The sequence below is a fragment of the Phoxinus phoxinus genome, assembly GCF_949152265.1.
Source record: "Phoxinus phoxinus genome assembly, chromosome: 8".
In the NCBI taxonomy this organism is placed as follows: domain Eukaryota; kingdom Metazoa; phylum Chordata; class Actinopteri; order Cypriniformes; family Leuciscidae; genus Phoxinus; species Phoxinus phoxinus.
The window spans coordinates 28,105,605-28,124,071 of NC_136883.1; the positions used below are offsets into that span (position 1 = coordinate 28,105,605).

Here is an 18,467-nt window from a genome sequence, read left to right on the forward strand (position 1 = left end):
AGGATGATAAGAGAAATAAAAGCAGGTTTAAAATTAGACCCCATTCAAGTCAATAGGGTGCAAATTTTAAAAAGAGGATAACACGGTGTAGGCAACACCGATTTTTGTCGTTGTTCTCTGTATTGACAGCACTCCAAATTTACAAAAAATTGAGCTCAATGTTAAAATTGACCGGAGTTCTCCTTTAAATCTAGTCCCGCGCCGCACGTCTCTAGATCATGGGTCTGGCCCGAGTATAGCGGCGGGAAATATCGGGCTCGGGTAGAGAATCTAAGCTCTAAACAGGACAGAGTAACACGGAGGATATCGCTCAAATAAATGTTTTGACAACGCAGTTAAGGCGTGTGTTGCTTAGGCGGCCGGCCACCTTCCAAAGTGCTGCGGGAAACCCTGTGTTACGTTAACATGCCAGACACCTATTCAGCCTGTTGTTCTGTGTCCTATTGTGTAGTTGAATAACTTGCCTTTCCAGATTAAATGTCTGTTGTTGGTCTTGGATTTTGTGAAAAACATTTCTAAATAAATGCGACTTATAGTCCAGTGCGACTTATATGTTTTTTTCCTCTTCATGACACATTTTATGACTGATGCGACTTATAGTCCGGAAAATACGGTAAGCTTTTAGAGGTTTTCTTTATGTTGTAGAGTGAGCTTTTGTGGATTGACCTGTGGGGGAACACTATCACTTCAGTCAAGGTTACATTTTTCACCCCTTGAATCTTATGTATGTCCAAGTTTCCGTATGTTTCCGCACACAGTATGGTGTGGTATCTAAAGAGACTGAGGAAACGGTCTGAGGACATTCCTGGGGAAGTCAATCCCATTGAAGTAGCTGGGGATTCTTCTCAAGCTGCTGAGATAACTGAAATGAACAAATCTGTTAGCCCTGTTTTGATTATGAGAAGATCACAAAGAACCAGGAAATTGCCTGGTCATTTGAAAGATTATGAAATATGAAATATATATATATATATATATATATATATGAAAAAATTAAATAAAAAATATTTTTTATGTAACTGTATTGTGGTTACAGGATTGTTGAATGAAGTTCATAGTATGGAGATTATATTGTAAACTGGGAGGAGGGGATGTTGTAGAGTGAGCTTTTGTTGATTGACCAAGGAGTTCAAGTTCAAGGAGTCTTTATTATCCCCAGGGGGTAATTCGTTGTGCAGCAGCATAAGACATAAGTAACACACAAATTGTACAAAACAACAACCATACAATCAAAACATAATAAATATATACTACACAGAAGTCCACATCTCACTTTAGCTTAAGAGTAGCAAAGAAGAACCTGTTAGGTATACCCATAGCATAGGCTGCGTTCGAAACCGCATACTCACTGAGTAGGTACTTAATTTCAATAAGTACTTACTTAACGAGCTCTGAAAGATTAGGTACTTTATAGCAAGGGGGTAATCAGCCGGAAACTGAAGCTTCCCCGGGGGCCGCCATTGATTAGCAGACCATCACCTGCTGTTAGCATTCCATTGACTCCCATTCATTTTGGCGTCACTTTGACAGCGAATAACTTTACATCTGAGGTGTTTAAAGACACTATTTGTCCATTATTTATTTCAAAAAAAAAAAAATACGACAATGTATAAAAGGCTCCATTACCTTGTATCTTATGTTATTGCCCCATAGAAGCATTTTTTTAAAAATAGGCTAACGATTGCGTCATAACCACTCGACTCTCTGTCGCACAGTCGAGGAATTACCGTATAGAGAGGCGGAGAAACTCGCAAGCAATCGGGGGGACGTGGAGGCATAAAGTCTGATAAAGTCAAGGGAGAAGCCCATAGAGAGTAATAAAGTTGCTCCTGCTGCTAGCTCATGGACAGCTAATACTCACGCTCTCCGTCTCTGCGAGATTCGGAAGGCAATTATTCAGATTTCTCTCGGCACAGCTACTAGAAGACTTACAACTGTCAGACAGGTTGCTCACGTCACATCTACGTCGTCAAGCTTAGTTTGAGGCTGCGCAGTACGCTCAGCCATCAGGAAGTGCTTCTTCTAATTGACTTCACTTTTCTCCGGAGCTCGGCAAGATGGCGGAACGGGCAAGCAATATTTTCTGAGCTCTCGTTCACCTGCCCCGAAATTTTTACTTCAAAATGAAATGTTATTGGTTAAAAGGCGTGTAAACAGTAAATTGAACTTTTAAATAAGGGATTGAAACATTTTATTCCAGAAATTAAAAGCCCAATCGAAGTTTTAACCGAACATGCCAAACGGAAAGACCGAACCTAAATCAGCCGCTACCTTAGGCCAAGCAAACACGGACCATGGTTACCAAGCAAATACGGACCATGGATGTTACATCCAGTGGTGGGACAAAGAGAAAAAGTGCTCCTTCAACGAAAGGTGCAGCGCCACCTTTTTAAGGTAAAAACCTCACAGGACTCGTCTGAAGTTCCAAACGTGTCTCTTGTTGAAACTATAGAAAAGCTCACCTCCAGAATTGACCGCTTCGGTGACCAGCTGAGAGAAAACTCTGTCATGGTGGCAGATATCACCAGATTAGTGAAGCTGAATGCCACTGAGATTAAAGAGTGCAAGGTCAAGATTCAAGCGATAGATAAAGAAATGCCCCGTCTAGTGTTGTCACGATACTAGAATTTCTAACTTCGATACGATACCTTGAAAAATATCGATATTCGATACCATTTTCGATACCACAGAGAAAAAAACTGCCACAATATTAAGGGGGTATTTTTTTTATTTAAAGCTAAATATAACAAGTCTAGAACATGACAATGAGGTATATTTTACATGAACAAAAATGTCCTGAGTTCTATCTGTTAATATTTTTTAATTGGACCAGGGCTAACATGACCCGTTGTATTTGTATAACCTACTGTTATCAAAGATTAAAATATAGCCTACTGTAATAAAAAAGCACTTAACAGTATCAAATTGGAGGATAGAGTGTCAGTAATGTATAATAATAAGATTAAACATTCAATTTTCAGTTAAAGGCATTTCGTTATTGAATTCAGAGATGCCATTGTCTAGCTGTTTAGTTTAATTAATATCTGTGTAATCAAATTGATGATAATCGCTAATGAAGGCAAATTGCAGAATTAAATAATAATTTTCTGAATAAAGTTAAATAGGCACAAGTTAATTTACATTTGACCACAGTTAAAATATTTACTTGTCTAAGATTCCTCAGTCAGATTATGTTAACTTTAAGAATTACGGTGAAAAAACGAGACAACACAGACTCATATCAACAACAATACTAGGCCATCTAGGTTAATGTTTCAGAAAAGTTAAAATGAGAAGAGTTACAGTATTCCCTTTAGGATTTTTTTAGCAGTGGGGAAAGGTCTGTCCAAACAACAAACACCCCTGATGCTGAGCGTAGCCTATGCTTGCTAAATGGTACCCCTGGAGCCTGTTCCTTAAGTCTGTTTACAGCTATAAAAAAAAAAAAAAATGAAGTGATGTGAGGGATTATTGATTGTCAAACAATCTTTTGGGTGCCCGCAGCCCGCTCGCAGTGTGAAGTGTGTGTCCGCGCTATTCTCCCCGCTCGCAGTGTGAAGCGCGTGTGCGCTATTCTCTGACATGCCCGCTCGCGGTGTGTAGCGCGTGTCCACGCCATTCTCCGACTCCGACATGCCCGCTCGCGGTGTGTTTTTACGCGTGTCCGTGCTATTGCCCGCTCGCGGTGTTCTTTATCAATCAACCAAAGCCGGTCGCGGGGGCGCCGCCCTCGCCATCTTTCCATTCACTTCACTTTTGTTATTTAACCAGAGCGAATGAGACGAGTGCGTCACGTGTGGTGTTTGTCAACGCGCCTTTGGAGAGAAGTGAAAGTGACCGCTCGGCTAGTATCGATACTTCGGGAAATTAGTATTGGTACCGTTCAGATATTTCAGTATCGATATTTATCGAAATATCGATATTTTTGACAACACTAGCCCCGTCTCATAAAGGATAACGAGGAGCTTAAAGATAAAGTCACGGAGTTGGAGCGTTACAAGAGACGCTGAAACCTTAAAATACATGGTTTGAAAGAAAAAGTTGACAAAAACACCCGAGACGTTGTCAAGAATATCCTTTCCAAATTAGCGCTGCAGGTGGGATACATCGATGGATTTGGTAGTTGATACTGTGCACCCACCGCATCGGGAGAAAAGAAGAGGGGAAAGACCGTCAGGTTATTATCCAGTTCACCGTGAGATTCCACCATGATTCCATCTGGAAGTTGTCCAAAAACTCGTAAGATTTGCAAAGATCTGCAAAGATCTATGGATTCATTTCAAGCAATATTTTTGCAAAGCTGACAGGGAGGCTTGTGCAGCTGCATGGCCGAAGATGGAGCAAGCCAGGGCGGCAGGCCAGAATGTGTACTACAGAGGACATGTGGGCTACATCAACGGTAACAGGGTTACTCTGGATTAGACAGAGCTTTGGACAAATCATGTAATAATAATAATAATAATAAATATAGCTGCAAGCAGCGATTACGGGCCCAAGCCGGTGGCACCGCCACCCCGGTGCCTTTAGTTGCCGCGGTGGAAACGCGGCTTTATAGTCTGTAGAGTGTCACAATAAAGAGTTTGCAGATATTAAGCAGACAGTCTACTAATACTCTAATGAGAGTATTATTTTATAAGTTTCCACCGCGGGAACTTTCCCCAGGAACTAGGAACTTTGGGGTGGTACTCGGTGTGTTTACACCGCAGGAACCAGGGTCTAAATGAAGTTCCGGGTAAATATTTCGCCCTCCGAAAGTCCCTGCTGGCGAGGTAGTACTTTTTTAAAGTTCAGGAACTTTCGGGGGTGGGACTTGTGCGCTGAACATGCTGATTGGTTGTGTTCACGCCGCATTTTAATTGGATGACTCCATGCAGCATTCTATTTTAACCGTGTATATACTGTCTATGATTTTAACCGGCATTTTTTAAAATCTATTGCGGTTCGTGGCTTCATGCAGTAAGAGTTGTCTGTCTGCAAATATGGAATTTAATTAAAAAAAACACACAGCTGGACCGACGACGAGGTTCAGGCTTTATTAAGAGTATTTGTGCAACAGGAAATTTTATGCTCGTTCGTCCCAGCCATCTCACGGTCAATGTCCGCATCGTCTAATTTTATAGCATTACGATTGTTCTGAACACGCTTTAGTATCAGTGCTCGTCTCTTTTCTGCCGTTTTGTTAATTACCTCGTTAGTAAACCAATACATCACAAACAACCTCAGCACAGTTTGAATCTCCTCCATATTTATTATAATGTGGGTGGCGCTCAAAACTGATTACTGTCCGTCCAGACTGGGAGGAGCAGTCGCGCGCAGTTTATAATCTTCCCGGTACTTTAGACCGCGGTGTAAACGCAGAAAGCAACCGGTCTGGGGCAAAAAAAGTTCCTGGGACAAATTGTTCCGGGTAATTTCGGTGGAAACGCGGCTTTAGTTGCACAGTTACTTATAGTTAACAGAATGTTCAAAAGGGACCATCAAAATAAAGTGTTACCGGAAAAACTTTTTCTCCTACAATCTTCACTAGACAACATTTATGTTGATAAAGCCAAAAGAGCGTATATAAGATCAAGGGCGAAGTGGATAGAGGAGGGTGAAAGGAGCTCTGCATATTTTTGTAGATTAGAGAAAAAGAGACAAGAGCATAATGGTATTACAAGTATTTGCTAATTAATAACCAAGAACGCACAGATCCAAAAAAGATTTCTAAGGAAATGTACCATTTCTATACAGTAAACTGTATTCATCTTCTTATTCACACACAGATGCCCATGCGTTATTTGATCTTATTAAAGATTGGATCCCCAAAGTAGATGAGAGTTTTAAAAATGTATGTGATGCAGATATTAGTATGGTTGAAGTGGAAAAAGCCACGAATTGTTTATCATTAGACAAGTCACCCGGTTCAGATGGACTAACGAGTAACTTCTAGACATTTTTGGGAGAATATTAAAGACCTTGTTTTTCAAATGTTAAAAGAAATATCTGAATCCCGCATTCTTCCAACTACTATGAAACATGGGATTATCACCCTCATCCCCAAACCTGGGAAAAATTCCCTAAATTAATAGAAAACCTTAGACCTATAACCCTGCTTAATAATGACTATAACATTTTAACTCATATTATTCAAACAGATTAAAAACTGGAATTTCACAGATTTCAGAGACACAGTCAGGTTTTTTAAAAGGGCGCTCAGTTCACAATAATATACGACTTGTGCTTGATTTATTGGATTATAATTATTTGATTGAAGATGAAGGTTTCATTTTATTTTTAGATTTTTTTAAAGCTTTTGACACAATCGAACACAATTTTTTGTTTCACCCTCTAGAATTATTTGGATTAGGGAAAATTATTATTCATTTTGTCAAATTAATTTATAAGGACACTACTAGCTCAGTTATATTACCTCAGAGTACATCTTCAAGATTTTCAATTGAAAAAGGAATCAAACAAGGTTGTGCTATCTCTCCCCTGCTCTTTAATGCTGCAGCGGAAATGCTCTCCATTCTCATGAAAAAAATTCTGATTTTGAAAAATTGACAGTGTTTGGCAAACAGTTATTTTGCGCACGCAATTATATCAATACTGTAGTGCAAAGTATTGCAATATTTAGGCTAATTATAAAATAATTATATTATTAGTATTATAATAATAATAATATATATTACACACCCCTAATAATAGATCCATTGCCACTGAGTAGCTGACGGATGTATTCCGTCAAAATGGCTGACACGCGGCTAGGGGGTCACGTGACTGGGAGATAATAGCAAGGGGGTAATCCATCCGCCGGAAACTGAAGCCTCCGCGGGCGCCGCCATTGTAGCAGAACTTCACCTGCTGTTAGCATTCCATTGACTCCCATTCATTTTTGCGTCACTTTGACAGCGAATAACTTTACATCTGGGGCGTCCAAAGACTCCATTTGTCCATTATTTATTTCTAAAGAAACTCGACAATGTATAAAAGGCTCCATTACCTTGTACCTTACGTTATGGCCCCGTAGAAGCCGTTTTTGTAAAAATAGGCTAACGATTGCGTCATAACTCACGCGACTCTCTGTCGCACTGTAGAGAAATTACCGTATAGACCGGCGTAGAAGCTCGCAGGCAATCAGGGGAACGTGGAGGCATAAAGTCCGATAAAGTGAAGGGAGTAGCCCACAGAGAGTGATAAAGTTGCTCCCGCTGCTAGCTCATGGACAGCTAATACTCACGCTCTCCGTCTCTGCGAGATTCGGAAGGGAATGATTCAGATTTCTCTCCGCACAGCTACTAGAAGACTGACAGCTGTCAGACACGTTGCTCACGTGTTCAAGCTCAGTTTGAGCCTGCGCAGTTCGCCTGGCGATCAGGAAGTGAGTGCTTCAAATGGGCTTCACTTTTCTCCGTTGAAGTCTATGGGGTCGCTGTGTCCATCTTATATACTGTCTATGGATAATAGGCTTGTTTGAGATGCGCCTTGCCTCGCTTGAAATGTATGCGAGAGTAGCCGGCTGCAGTGAGGGGAGGAGGGAAAAAAGCGCAGGCAAGCCAGACAGTTCTCTCTTCTCGTAGTGGATCTGATACCTGTGAGATCAAAGATGGATATCGCGGGATTCACGGGATTCACGCTCGTGCACATGTTGCTAATAAACTGGATGTAATTTAAGTTCTGTTGCTTTTATATGAAAATAAATATAATGAACAAGACACCCAAAGCACTTGTTATTTAATCACATTCCAAATACGTGTTTATCAATCATTTTTTTCTTTAATACAGACATGTTTTTTTAATATATTTTTGATAAAAATTACATAAGCACATAATCCATATAGAGATCGCACTGTCAGAGAGTTTGGGAATACTCACACATAATTTATACACATGAAAACACGAAATCAGAGTTTTAAATTCAAACATTTTAAGAGAGAACAATACATCACGGTTGTTTAAACCAATAAGCATTAAGCTGTGTCGTCAGCAAGTCGTTTCCCATCATGCTTTTGATCCGCGCAGTCGGTGGAGAGCAACTGCAGAATCCGACACGTGCGCCTGGCGACCGCGAGATTTTTTTTACATACGTCAGCATGATATCAGAGCCAGGCGGACCGCACTCGGACACTTTTCTAACCGGCATGCATCTTGCGCTGATCACCGGTGATCGGTTCTGCGCAGATTTTGCTTATCTCAAACAAGCCTATTGACTTATGACAGACCATATTCATGAAAAACATTAACCAAGTTCCAAAAAATCTCCAAACTATTGAGCTTTTCTCTAGGGCGTCTGGTTTAAAGTTAAATCTGACATTTTTTATTTATTATTACCAATTCATAACTTCACTCTGTCAACCTTTTACAATAGGCTATTCCTGTTAAAGATAACATACTGTAACGTTAGTTATACACATTACAAAGGATAATGCCTCACTTAATAATCTCAACATTTGGAATAATCTAAATAAGTGTCAATCTTATTTGAATTTATTTATTCTATATATAATTATAACATAAGCACACAAGGCAACTTACACTCATTGGTGGGCAGGCACGCACTGCCGATGATGGCACCAGTTGTCGGCGCGACGGGAGGATGAACGCCGAGGCGGGAGATGGTCGGTTCGGCCCCATTCACCAGTAACAGCGGATTATCAGTGAATCCCAGTTGTGTCCGATGAAAGTTTATAAATCTATCCCGTGTAAAATGATCACTAAAGAGGCGGGTTTTGGCGGCGATCCTCAGCTCTCCATCAAGGTGGCTCTTCACAAAATGAATCCACCTCTTCTTGATGCGATCGTTTTTAAGAAATTTAAATAAGGACACCGATCTGTTTTGTACGTGATCGCATCCAGGTAGTAGACTACGCATTTCCGTGACGAAGGCATAGCTAGCTAGCAAACTGTAGATTGTAGTAACTACTTCTTCTTCTTCCTTGGGTTTTTACGGCAGTTGGTATCCAAAAAGTTACATTACTGCCATCTGCTGTCCATTATTGTAGTAACTAATACAGAGCGGCAAACTGATGTGAATGTGCTCTATTGTTAGGGGAGGGGCCAGGGTCAGTGGCTCCAGTGCGTCATCAAGTAGGGGCGGGGCCAAGAGCTCAGGGGCTCCAGTGCGTCATCGAGCCCCCGTTTTAGCCCCGCCCAAAAAATCCGGAACTCAGCAATGGTGAAAAACTGTTTAACCCCTTACCGTACGTTCACACAGACAGTATATAAGATGGACACAGCGACCCCATAGATTTCAACGGAGAAAAGTGAAGCCCATTTGAAGCACTCACTTCCTAATCGCCAGGCGAACTGCGCAGACTCAAACTGAGCTTGACGACGTAGGTGTAACGTGGGTCTTCTAGTAGCTGTGCCGAGGGAAATCTGAATCATTCCCTTCCGAATCTCGCAGAGACGGAGAGCGTGATTATTAGTTGTCGATGAGCTAGCAGCAGGATCAACTTTATGAATCTCTATGGGCTTCTCCCTTGACTTTATGCCTCCACGTCCCCCCGATTGCTTGCGAGCTTCTTTGCCGGTCTATACGGTAATTTCTCTACAGTGCGACAGAGAGTCGAGTGGGTATGACGCAATCGTTAGCCTATATTTTACAAAAACAGCTTCTACGAAGTCATAACGTAAGATACAAAGTAATGGAGCCTTTTATACATTGTCGTGTTTCTTTAGAAATAAATAATGGACAAATGGAGTCTTTGGACGCTTCAGATGTAAAGTTATTCGCTGTCAAAGTGACACAAAAATGAATGGGAGTCAATGGAATGCTAACAGCAGGTGAAGTTCTGCTACAATGGCGGCGCCCGCGGAGGCATCAGTTTCCGGCGGATGGATTACCCCCTTGCGTTCACACCATAGACAGTATATAAGATGGACACAGCGACCCCATAGATTTCAACGGAAAAATCCGGAACTCAGCAATGGTGAAAAACTGTTTAACCCCTTACCGTACGTTCACACAGACAGTATATAAGATGGACACAGCGACCCCATAGATTTCAACGGAGAAAAGTGAAGCCCATTTGAAGCACTCACTTCCTAATCGCCAGGCGAACTGCGCAGACTCAAACTGAGCTTGACGACGTAGGTGTAACGTGGGTCTTCTAGTAGCTGTGCCGAGGGAAATCTGAATCATTCCCTTCCGAATCTCGCAGAGACGGAGAGCGTGATTATTAGTTGTCGATGAGCTAGCAGCAGGATCAACTTTATGAATCTCTATGGGCTTCTCCCTTGACTTTATGCCTCCACGTCCCCCCGATTGCTTGCGAGCTTCTTTGCCGGTCTATACGGTAATTTCTCTACAGTGCGACAGAGAGTCGAGTGGGTATGACGCAATCGTTAGCCTATATTTTACAAAAACAGCTTCTACGAAGTCATAACGTAAGATACAAAGTAATGGAGCCTTTTATACATTGTCGTGTTTCTTTAGAAATAAATAATGGACAAATGGAGTCTTTGGACGCTTCAGATGTAAAGTTATTCGCTGTCAAAGTGACACAAAAATGAATGGGAGTCAATGGAATGCTAACAGCAGGTGAAGTTCTGCTACAATGGCGGCGCCCGCGGAGGCATCAGTTTCCGGCGGATGGATTACCCCCTTGCGTTCACACCATAGACAGTATATAAGATGGACACAGCGACCCCATAGATTTCAACGGAGAAAAGTGAAGCCCGATTTGAAGCACTCACTTCCTGATCGCCAGGCGAACTGCGCAGGCTCAAACTGAGCTTGACGACGTAGATGTGACGTGGGTCTTCTAGTAGCTGTGCAGAGGGAAATCTGAATCATTCCCTTCCGAATCTCGCAGAGACTGAGAGCGTGATTATTAGTTGTCAATGAGCTAGCAGCGGGAGCAACTTTATGAATCTCTATGGGCTTCTCCCTTGACTTTATGCCTCCACGTCCCCCCGATTGCTTGCGAGCTTCTCCGCCGGTCCATACGGTAATTTCTCTACAGTGCGACAGAGAGTCGCGTGGGTATGACGCAATCGTTAGCCTATTTTTTACAAAAACGTCTTCTACGAAGTTATAACGTAAGATACAAAGTAATGGAGCCTTTTATACATTGTCGTGTTTCTTTAGAAATAAATAATGGACAAATGGAGTCTGTGGACGCTTCAGATGTAAAGTTATTCGCTGTCAAAGTGACGCAAAAATGAATGGGAGTCAATGGAATGCTAACAGCAGGTGAAGTTCTGCTACAATGGCGGCGCCCGCGGAGGCTTCAGTTTCCGGCGGATGGATTACCCCCTTGGTTCACACCGCCGCCGGTGTGGTGAAGTGTTGGGTCCGGCTGAAGTGTTGAGTCCGGGCTAAGGACCCCATTAGTATGCCAGTAGTATGCCTGATCTAAATCTGTTCTCGCGATAACTTATAGCTAAATTTAAAAATACTACTATTATTGTGTCACGAAATGTTGTTTATTTATATAGATAGCGCCTATTTTAAATTTTGATCTGACGTTTTCGGAGTTGTGAAAAATACTACTATTATTGTGTCACGAAATTTAGTTTTTATAGTTTTTCAGTTGACAATGTAGTTGTTTAAAGCGCAAATATGTTGTTTATTTATACAGATAGCGCCTATTTTAAAATTTGATCTGACGTTTTCGGAGTTGTGAAAAATACTACTACCGGTATTATTGTGTCACGAAATGTAGTTTTTATAGTTTTTCAGTCGACAATGTAGTTGTTTAAAGCTCAAATATGTTGTTTATTTATACAGATAGCGCCTATTTTAAATTTTGATCTGACGTTTTCATGAGTTGTGAGATCCAGGCGATCACCGCCCGCTCAGCGCTCATGTACCCCGCCTGGAACAGCCTTACCTCGGCTAGTCCTTCTGATGTTTGCCGCTGGCTGATGTCTCTAGTCTAGTGGTTTAACATGAGATATAATTCGTCGTGTGTAGGGTATATCTAACGGGCGATATTTGATCTCATTACCGGTAATCTTTAATTTGTTCCCCGGCAAATCGTTTTGGTTGAGGGCAAAGTTAGTTTCATAACTTTATATAAATTATTTAGGCTATTTATCTTTAACGTTGTAGCCTGCAGACGTATGTTTGACTGAATCGTTTAATTTACTTTATTTCTTGACTTGTATAGCTTCTTATGCCTTTTAGGCTACTTATACTTTTATAATGGCTATTATTGATCAATAAAACTGAAATGTAACAAAAAGAGACAGGGTTGTGTCATTTTATTCGATAGAGCCTATGTTATTTTAATATATAAACCGTTAGCAGAAATAAGTTAATTTAACTAAGTTAAAATTACAATAAAGAACAATAGACTGTTTTTGATTCATGTGTATTATTCTAGATAATTAATGAAGTAGCCTACAGCTAGTTACATGCTAGTGTGCATTTATATTTAACTATGAGAGGCTAAAATGGAAATGGATGATTCTTTCTCTTTCTTTCAGAAATGTGTGAGAGTGAAGAGAGCCAGAGAGATATGCCACGATGGCATATTGTGCACTCACCCAATGCCCCAGAAGTAATAGTTACTTTTCTTTTCCTATTTATCGTACAACATTAAACTTTTAACAGATTTGTTTTGTACAACTAAGGCGAGGTAATAATATACGTTTATATAACTGTGTGTAATTAATAGTGCTGTTATCCTTTTTCTCTTTAGCCTAAAATATGATACATTTCTCACTATTACAATGTGTTTTTCCATCCAACAACAGTCTGGATCATTGGAGACTCTACGTCCTGCGTGGGGCTGAGAGAGCGGCAAAGACCATAGGGAACAGCCTTGGCATTGAGGATGTCTACATTTCTTGGAGGTGATGCATCACGCACAGGTATGCTTTATCTGATTTTGATATTAGAGTGTGGCTTTAGACCGTTTGTTTGGTAGACGTTTTAATTAAAGTTCCTGTCATGATAAAAACTATTTTACTGCACTCAACAGGCCCCCCAGACTCAGAGTCCGTAACACTAAGTTGCATCGAGAAGATCTGATAAACTTTATTTTTAGACCCAAAAAATCTATAAGCCCTACCTACACTACTTATAGATTTTTTGGGTCTAAAAATAAAGTTTTGATAGATAGATTTTTATTTGTCCTCGAGAGGAAATTTGTTTCCACCATAGATGCGTACATAATACAAACACACACATTGAGAACATGACTATATAAACATATACCAAAAAAACAAGAGAGCATACCTGACATATCAATGGCCGATTTCTTATGTATTTAGAGCTCGTATAGATACGGGAACACAACTCTTGCTAAACTTGGCCTTTCTACACATCGGCATCCTATACCTGCGGCCAGAGGGCAGAAGAATAAAATACTTGTGAAGTGGGTGTTCTGATTCATTTAAGATTTTTTGTGCCTTTCGCAACGTAAATGTCGAGACACTATCTGATAAATTGGGGGTAGGGATAGGGATACCAATAATTTTGCTTGCTAAATTAGTTATCTTTAAAGCAGCTCTAGGTAACTTTTCAACCTTAATAATATATTTCCAAGTCTCTTGTGATGGTACATCGACTTACAATAGGTTGAATGACACGTCTGCCATAGCCTGACGGGGTCTGCAGCGTTTTTAATCGTAATTTTAAAGGGGTCATGACATGGGTTTTTTTATTTGATTATTATGTTCCCTTAGGTGCACATATAGTATTACTATAGTTTTTTACAAAAAACTTTTAAAATGTAGTGATTTATGACCTATTCCCACCCTGTTTCTCATCCTCTGATTCAAACAGTCTGTTTTGGGGGTGTTTCCCCTTTAAGAGTTCAGTGTTAACGCCCACTGTTATGATTGGCTAACGTCAGTGCCTATGCATCAATTATTAACGCCCCCAGCCAGAACCTGTGCGGATTCAGCGTATTTAAAAATTAGTTTAAAGTTTTAAATACATTACTTACAGTTTGCGTCGTCGTTGTTGAGCCCAGAATAGTCGGCACGGACTTATCTTTGAGCAACAGTTTTCTGGCAAAGCCAGCATCATTTTGGGATTTGTTCTCAAAACAGTCATCCTTCAAATGGATTAACTAACGCTTAAACTAACACTGCCGTGACTGAGACGTCTGCAAAAAATAAAGTGCATCCATTTTCCCCTGACGACTGGATCTTTCGCAGCGTATTCAAAGATGTTGTTTGTCCACAGCCAGGAACAGCACATCTGTGGCATCGTAATTTCCCTGTACACACAGACCCACTCGCTGTCCGTCGACTGAACACTTGTGAGGCGCGCAGCGCGCGGGCGCGACAATGGTACGAAATGAGCGTAGTTGTCTTGCGCTTAAAGCCTAGTTGCCTTGTGCCTGGAGGCGGTCATATGCAAACGCTGGTACGTCACTTCGTACCGTGACGTCACTTCTTACCATGAATCCAGAACGAGCTGTATTTAGAGCTTGATTAAATAAATGATTCGTTTATAATGGGGAGGAAGTCTTAAGCTATGAAACTTGCAGGACGTTTTATGGTACAAAGACCTCTTATATACTAAAAGATAGAGGCAAATTTGGTTTCTCATGTCATGACCCCTTTAAACTTCGGGTTTCGGGTAGTAACCGGCGAACAAAGAGAACTACAAAATTCGACTGCTTTACGGCATATACGTCACTTCCACCACCACCCCCACTTCCTTAAAATCGGACGTGCGAGCCAAACTAGCGTTTGTTTGCCAAATGTTATAGTCATGGACGAAGCAGCACAGAAAAGCAAGAAAACAAAGGTTTTGTCGGAGGAAAGCAAAAAGAGGAAACGAGAAAGTGATTAAAGGCAGAACGAGGATCAACATTGTTTCTCGCTGGCGTGAGCTGAAGGAGGAGGAGGGGTGGCCGATGCCACCCGTCCCGGTTTTCCAGGGATTGTTCTCTGTTTTGAGCGACAGTCCCAGAAAAAACAGTCCCGTTTTTTTGTGAAAATGTACTTCTAAAGTAGAATTTCCTGGTTTCAAATTAAACCGTTTCCGTCTACTGTTACTGTGTTTTCTTCATAGTTGTGTACAGTACATCCAATCCTGTGTCCGTAAACGGGTAAAAACCATGGTAAAAACGGGTAAAACAGTGGATTGGCCAATGCCAGGCGTTTACTTTTATTTGATTGGAAGCTCAACTTATCGCCTAGCAACTGCCTGTGCTGTCGGTCGGTCGGTCGGTCGCGCGCATCAACACACATCCAAGATGATACAGTGTGAGTTTAGTTGCTAGCTAGCTTTTTAAAAACTGTCTATTTACATCTATTGTGTGAAATGGGGGGAGAGACGGACGAGGAGGATAACACAACAAAATCGGATGAGCCACCAGTGTCAAAGAAAATACTATTTACAACCTACAACTCAGACCCCAAAAAATAATAATAATCTGAGTGTCCCGGTTTTTCACAAATCAAAGGTGGCAACCCTATGCCCGACCGATGCGGACTTTCAAATATCAAATGAAAGCCTATGTCTAAAGGGCGTGTACAAGTTTGGTAGGGGCTACATTCTTGCAAGTAAATATATAAGATGTACAAAATCATATTTTAGGATACCTAACATGTCTGTGATATTTGTTTATTTGTCTTGCCTCAAGCTATAATGCAAATCGATTTGTAAAATTTGCAGATTCATCTATGGTAGCTTGATATAATATTAACGATATATGGTTATTATATCTACCACTCAAACATTGCATTGAAGTATCTGTATCATATAGATTCAGTAAAACGGTAACCAATAGACTAGGCTACTATAATGACGCTGGCTTGCTAACGTGAGCATCGCGATCATTTGTCGTTTGAAAAAAAATAAAACCCATGAAATTATATTCATATCATGACATGCTGAAATATATGCCACTGTACCTGGATGAAGACATTTCACACGAGACGCAAGCAGAACACCTGCATGTGAACTCCTCCTACAGTGTTCTGGGCTATCACGGTTGTCAACAAATGCACGTGCAAGAATGACAGAGTTTACGACAGTAGTAGAGGACAATACTGTTTCCCAACTCTAGGGGGACCCCGAGAGTAAAAGTTACCTGGTGTTACTTTAAGAAACCACAATTAGATCCAAATAACCTAGCAAATTACAGACCCATTTCAAATCTTCCATTTATGTCTAAAATACTAGAAAAAGTTGTGTCCGCTCAATTGTGCTCTTTCTTGCAAGAAAACTATATCTATGAAAAATTTCAGTCAGGATTCAGGCCACATCATAGCACAGAAACTGCACTCGTTAAAATTACAAATTATTTACTTTTAGCTTCTGACCAAGGCTGTATCTCAATACTAGTTTTACTAGATCTTAGTGCTGCGTTCGACACTATAGATCATAAAATACTCTTAGATCGACTTCAAAATTACACTGGTGTACATGGACAGGCATTAAGCTGGTTTAGATCGTAGGCTACCTATCAGACCGTTACCATTTTGTCCATTTAAATGGGGAAAAATCAAAGATAACGTCAGTAAATTATGGAGTGCCGCAGGGATCTGTGTTAGGCCCTCTGCTATTCTCAATTTATATGCTGCCACTTGGTAATATTATAAGAAAACATGGAATAAGTTTCCACTGTTATGCTGATGACACTCAATTATATATTTCATCACGACCAGATGATAACACTAAATTATCTAAAATGACAGAGTGTGTTAAAGATATAAAATATTGGACGACGTGTAATTTTCTTCTATTAAATTCAGATAAAACGGAGGTATTACTGATTGGTCCAAAAAACTGCCCACAAAACCTCTTACAATACAACCTTAATCTAGAAGGATGTCCTGTTACTTTATCCTCTACAGTAAAAGACCTGGGTGTTATACTAGGACGCAACTTGTCTTTTGAAAATCATATTTCAAATGTCACAAGAACAGCCTTTTTCCACCTTAGAAACATTGCTAAGCTACGTAACATGCTATCAGTTTCTGATGCAGAAAAGTTAGTTCATGCATTCATGACCTCGAGACTAGATTACTGTAATTCTTTATTAGCTGGTTGTCCTGCATCCTCCGTAAACAAGCTACAGTTAGTCCAAAATGCAGCTGCTAGAGTTCTTACTAGGTCAAGAAAATGTGATCATATAGCACCAATTTTATCATCTCTACACTGCTTACCTATTAAGTTCCGTATCAATTACAAAGTATTGTTACTGACTTATAAAGCCCTAAATGGTTTAGCTCCTGTGTATTTAAGGGATCTTCTATCGCTCTACAATCCATCGCGCTCTTTAAGATCGCTAAATTTGAGGCTTCTGGTCGTACCTAGGATAACTAAGTCCACTAAAGGAGGGAGGGCGTTTTCACATCTAGCTCCTAAACTCTGGAATAGCCTTCCTGATATTGTCCGAGGCTCAGACTCGCTCTCCCAGTTTAAAACTAGATTAAAGACGCATCTCTTTAGTCAAGCATTCACATAATGCATCTCATACCTTTTACTACAGGTAAATCAGATCAAATGCATTCATATTATGAACAGCAGCTACGCTAATTATTTCCCATCTGCCTTTTTTGTTGTTATCTCGGGACGCCTGTTGAGCTTGAGCTGTTCTACTAAATGAATGACTGTTTTCAAGACTGATCAAACTGAGAACAAAGTTCATCTGTTCCAGTCTATTGTGATATGAATGAAATCAACAGACTGCGAATCAAGATTGTAACAACTTTATTGAGGAGAAATTAAAAGCCATTTTGAGAAGATTCCTGTGTCTGTGGTTGACTAAGTCATTTTTCAAGTTAGAGGCAGAACTGATGTGTGAAATCCAAGAAGTAACTTGACACTGTACAGTATATGTATAATATTCTTCAGATTTTCTGTCTAAAAATGACCAAAAAGACATTTAAGCTCACCATCGGTGTCACCAAACTACTTCATCTCCAAAATGTTCGTACGCATGGGTCAGAGTTTGTGTGCAGGTGCTCAAATTTTCCAGTCAAGTTTTTATAAATCACAACTTATGCTTCGGAGGTGGCGTACGCCTCTTTCAGGGCCTCTTTCAGGGTGTGTATGCAACGATTATAAATGAGGCCCCTGATCTTCCTACACAGATTCTCTGGCTGCGATACCGTATCCAACTTTGCTCACCAAGACTGACAAAGCAGAGGGGGCCATGGATGTGTTCAATGACATCAGAGCCAAGAAAAGTGGCATCATCAAAGCTGGCTGCGAACTGTTCAAGCTCATATTCTGCGGAAATCCACCTATTTGAAAGACTGAAGATTTGATATCTTCAGCAAGCGGGCCGCAGCCGGGAGCATCAAGCCTGAGAAACTGCCTCCGACTGCAGGAGCTACATTTTAAACTGATTTAAGAAGTTTTGTTTTGTAATTGTTTAATAAAACCACTTTTTATGGATTTTGTATGGACTTGGAGTAATTTTTACTCAAAACTAATAGCTGGGATAGATTCAGCACCCCTAACACATAGTTAGACATCTCAAAAGCTAATATTGGTAAAAAACCCCATTATTTTTACCCAGGGCCTCTGGGCACCCCAACTTTGATTGCCTCTCCAGGCGTTT

At 40.6% G+C, this 18,467-nt stretch overlaps 1 protein-coding gene and 1 long non-coding RNA gene across 3 annotated transcripts in view; both read left to right on the forward strand.

Annotated features, from left to right (window-relative positions):
- The window catches only part of LOC307002841 (chitin synthase chs-1-like), a 51,398-nt gene that overhangs the window by 13,600 nt on the left and 19,331 nt on the right, over positions 1–18,467 (forward strand). The gene's annotated exons all lie outside the window — the stretch shown is intronic.
- On the forward strand, positions 6,871–18,285 carry LOC307002846. 2 transcript variants are annotated; one of them, XR_013798562.1, is made up of 4 exons: positions 6,871–7,363; positions 12,418–12,491; positions 12,688–12,804; positions 17,995–18,285. It is a non-coding gene; the product is annotated as an uncharacterized lncRNA (long non-coding RNA). The 2 variants fall into 2 exon arrangements; XR_013798563.1 differs by lacking the exon at positions 6,871–7,363 and having other exon boundaries at positions 12,248–12,491.